The sequence below is a fragment of the Mauremys reevesii genome, linkage group 13, assembly GCF_016161935.1.
Source record: "Mauremys reevesii isolate NIE-2019 linkage group 13, ASM1616193v1, whole genome shotgun sequence".
NCBI lineage: Eukaryota > Metazoa > Chordata > Testudines > Geoemydidae > Mauremys > Mauremys reevesii.
Window position 1 is genome coordinate 49476802 of NC_052635.1, and position 4925 is coordinate 49481726.

Consider the following 4925-nt stretch of genomic DNA (forward strand, 5'->3'; position numbering starts at 1 on the left):
AAAGAGAGACGAAGTGGAGAGAGGGAGGAGAGGGGGGGTGGGGGGTGAGAGCAAACCTAGGAAGGTACGACCTCCTGAGCCAAGAAAGATTAACTCCATCAAGGTTAGTTATTGCAATAGGTAAAGCTTCTGCTACAGTTTTAGATTCAGTAAATTCTGGGGCTGTTGGCAGAGCTGGATACAGAGGAGTTTTAGGAGCTTTATATGGGGGTGGCAAAATTTTCTGAGAGGGACTGGGGGGGGGATGGGCTCTACCTTTTCTGTCTTTTTCATTATCATCTTTAGGAGCCTGGGGCTGCCTGTTTAGCTGCAAACATTGTGCCCCCGTGGAGGACAGAGCACAGATCAAGGGCCTTGCATATCATGCTAAACAGGACGGTGGAAACAGCCTCAGAGTATCTGCCAGGGTTAAAGGCACAGTATAGCCTTTGAGAGTTTTGCCGAGCCAAGGAAACAGATCCATTCTATTTTTGGATTAGTCAATTTTTGGCTAGTAAAAGTGAAAACTGCAAATGATGGAACTGTTCAGTTTCATCATCTCTGCTTGATGCATCTGGCGTGCCACGGCATGGCCCAACTCCTTGCATCCTGTTCGTGACGCCATGTGGATTGCCACGGACTCTGCGGGCGAAAAAAAAAATGCAGGCTGTATTTTTACCAGGCACGTGGCAACAGACTATATTGGTAAGAGATGCAAGGAGAGTGTGGGTCACGATGCAAACTGCAGACACACACACACACACACACTAAACTTAATCAATTTAAAAGTTTTATTGGGGATAATTACAAGGGGTAAGGGAGCAGTGTAAGATTAGCTAATAGAGTTAATGAAACTTAAAAACACACATGACTAAAAAATATCTACTAATATTATTTAACAAAGATGCAGCATTTAGTAATAACTGAACTTAACAGAGTTAACCAACATAACGACTGGCAAACGTAGAAGCTCTATTTGAAACACGTGCGCTGAGAGATAGGCTTCGTTGTGATCAGGCTCGGTTACATGTATACACAAGACACACGGGTATACACAGGATACACAGGTATACACAGAATACACGGGTATACAGGATTCGTTTTCTTTCTCTCTCCTGCCTGCACATGGCAGGCAGGCCATAAAGTACCACAATGACATCATAGAAGTGTCATAGGGGCGGGCCCAAAACCTGTTTGTGTTTGTTTCTGATTGGCACAAAGTTAACACAACACCATGGGGGTGGGGTGCCTTAAAGTCTGGCTTCCAAAAAAAGGTGAGGAAATGCATATTGTCTTAGAATGTGTTTAACACTGAATGACAAACGAAGAGGCCAGGGCAATACTGGTATGGCAAGTTCTACAGGATGCAGACAGGAACTCATCTCAACAGGGGCGAGTGGCTTTTTGCCACTCCAAACAAAACAAAAAAAGGGGGGGGTTTGCTGGCTCTTAGAAAGTGCCGCCCCAAGCACATGCTTGGAGGGCTGGTGCCTAGAGCCAGCCCTGCTGGTGGTCCCGTCTGGCCTTAACTCTATGTCTGTGTGTGACCTGTGTGTCTTAATTAGGATTAGTTGTAAAAATCCTTGTAAGCGTCCTACTTAAAACATGTTTTGTTACACAATCAGAAGCTTAATTACACTTACCTAAGACTGGCACATGCCCAAGGAAAGATAAAGTGCTTCCCCAAGCTTTTAATAATATTTAACACTGAGAGGGATTATCCATTGGAACAATTTACCAAGGGTCATGGTGGATTCTCCATCATGGAGAATTTTTAAACCAAGACTGGATGTTGTTCTGACGGATCTGCTCTAATTCAAAAGGAATTATTTTGAGTAAGTTCTATGGGCCTGTATTATACAGGAGGTCAGACAAGATGATCACAGTTGTCCCTTCTGACTTTGGAATCTCTGAATACTCATGGACCAAGATTTGCTAGGTGGGATGTAATGGGGGAAACGTGGGCCGTAAGAAGGAAAAAGCAACTTAATGTTTGGCCAGTTTAACTTTGGGTTTTGGACACTAGAAGCAGGAGTTGTGAAAGGAAATGGCAAATATCATGTATCTGTTCTACAACTTGGTTTTATGGAAAAGAAGAGGGTAGGCCCTGTTAGCAGACTTGTAACCCATATTATTTTTTATTGCTATAGTATCATAATTGTGTAGGTCACGTGCCAAATAAACATAGAAGACGTGTCCCTGCCCAACCACCTTACAAGGCCTTCTCCCCTGGAAACATTGCTAAAATGTGTAATTCTGATTTTATGTAAGTTACATGACTGCCTGCCTTTAACAGGTAATTCTCATGTAAATGCCACAATACAGTAGTCTGAGCTACATGCAGGCATTGTTGGCAGTGTGCTCTGGTGTTGACTTGTGCTTGTGCACATACTAGACATTGGGGTTTCCCTTTAAAAAGTTCATAAGTTTGTTTAGTTTCTGTCTCCACTGTACTCGTTAATTGTTTGTTAATAGTTTTGGTGTTAATGATATGTAGACATTTAGGGTATGGCTACACTTGAGATTTGCAGCGCTGGTGGAGGCTTTCCAGCGCTGCAATTAGTAAGTGTCCACACCTGCAGGGCACATCCAGCGCTGCAACTCCCTGGCTGCAGCGCTGGCCGTACACCTGGGTCTTCATGGGGAATAAGCATTACAGCGCTGGTGATCCAGCGCTGCTCATCAAGTGTGGACACACACCAGCACTGTTATTGGCTTCCAGGGTATTAGCAGATATCCCAGAATGCTTTTAACTAAATTACTCTCTTTGTTTTGTTATGCAGCTTCTCTTTGTTTTGTTGTGAACTCGGAGCTCTGGCTCGTTGCTACGGGAGCTGCTTATCTAAAAAACCAACACAGCTCCTGTTTGCTGTGATCAATCAAATGAGATAACCCCTGTGAATGAGGCAGGCAGGGAGTGAGTGTTTGCTTGACAGAGAAGATGCAGGCTGTTTGCAATTAAGAGTTAAGACTAAGGGGTCGGAAACATTTTCTGATTTTTTCAAGGCAGGAAGCTAACACACATTGTTGGCTCCAAAAATCCACTCTCTCTCTCTCCCCACGCTCCCTGTCACACTACACCCCACCCCACCCCCCTCTTTTGAAAAGCACGTTGCTGCCACTTGAATGCTGGGATAGCTGTCCATAATGCATCACTCCCAACAGCGCTGCAAATGTGGCCACACACCAGTGCTGTTCCTACACAGCTGGATGACCAGCGCTGCAACTCGTAAGTGTAGCCAGACCCTTAGTTCCAGTTTGTTTGGCCCTTTGCCCTGGAGAAAGCTTTTGAAAGCAGAGCTGTTTTTCCTGAGTGAGTAAGACCTGCCTACACTAATGACCCTTGTCTTTCTCTTCTCTGCTCTTTTAATCTTCCCCTGTCTCAAGAGTTAACTAGAAACAAAAGCTGGCAACTCATCCTCGAATGAGGCTGTTATGAGATTTCACTACAATGTGATCAAATTAAAAGGGAAAGAAGTAGGGGAGCTTTCTATCCCACTGTTCTAGGTATCTTGTATCTTTTTACTGGGTTTTTCTTGTCTTCCATATTAATTTCAAGGGTGCTTATAAATGGAAAAAAAAAGTCTGTGTCCTTTTGCTGCTTTGATGTCTTATTATTCACACACAGAAATGTAGATCTTGTCTATGCTAACCCATTTTTTTCTCTGAAAAACACTCTGACTAACTGAAGAAACAGTGGGATTATATCACATCAGATAACAAGCAACTGAAACTTGATTAATCTACTCAAATTTGTTACAACTCTTTGGTTCAGCTTTTTTACCCTGTTAAGGCTTCTTTGCAATGCCCCAGTGACAATGCACCTTTAAATGGATGGTTAGTTGAACTGGTTGGGTTGGCATAGCAGTTCCTATTGCACCTTCTTTCACACCCTGATGTAGGGAGAGCAATGAAAAAACCTGAGACACCCTTTCATTGTATAGTATCTCTGCTGCAGCAAATGATGGTAGGATTTTTTTGTTTTTCTAAATGGGAGGGAAGGCTTACTTGTATAAGAATGTCCCTGTGTTGGAGTCCTAATCCAAAACCCAGTGAAGTTTTGATGGGAATCTTTTAGTTGACTTCAATGGGATTTGGATGAGGTCCTAGATTACCAAGTACAGATAGTGTAGGCAGGGCCGGTGCAAGGAAGTTTCACACCCTAGGCCAGGGGTCTGCAACCCGCGGCTCCGGAGCCGCATGCGGCTCTTCAGCCTCCTTGTTGTGGCTCCTTTCGGCCTTGACAAAAGAAAAAAAAAAAGAATAACGTTTATTAATTTAATTTTTATTTATATATTATTTTATTTTTGTTTATTTTGTTGCACAGTTATCTTGGAGTTCGAGGTGATACTTTAACATCGAATTTTTAAAAAGTTTTATAATTTGTCAATTAAAATATGCGTCACATCCACATCTATAGCCCTCGCCTTTACCTGCAGGCGGCTTCTTGAGTGTGCGACCCCCGCGGTAAGCTAACCATGAATACATCCCAAAAAAGAAAAATCTCAGAAGAAAATAGAGAGTTTAATTCTGCATGGACAGATTCCTTTGCCTTCACTGCCAACGACGCTGGCTTACCTGTGTGCTTGATATGTGGCGAGAAATTAGCAAACAACAAAAAATGTAACGTTGAAAGACATTTTCAAAACAAGCACTCAGCATTTTCTGAAAAGTACCCAACTGAAGATGGGCAAAAGAGAGCGATTTCGGAACTACTACGGAAAGTTGAGCAGAGCAAACATACTTTCAAGAAGTGGATCAACTCTCCAAACTCAACTACAGCTGCTAGTTTTGTGGCAGCTCATGAGATCGTAAGGAGGGGGAAGCCGTTCACAGACGGAGAATACATGAAAGAATCGTTCATAAAAATATCAGAGCATCTATTCTCCGAATTCAAAAACAAACAGGAAATTATTCAGAAAATTAAAGAAATGCCTCTCTCTGCA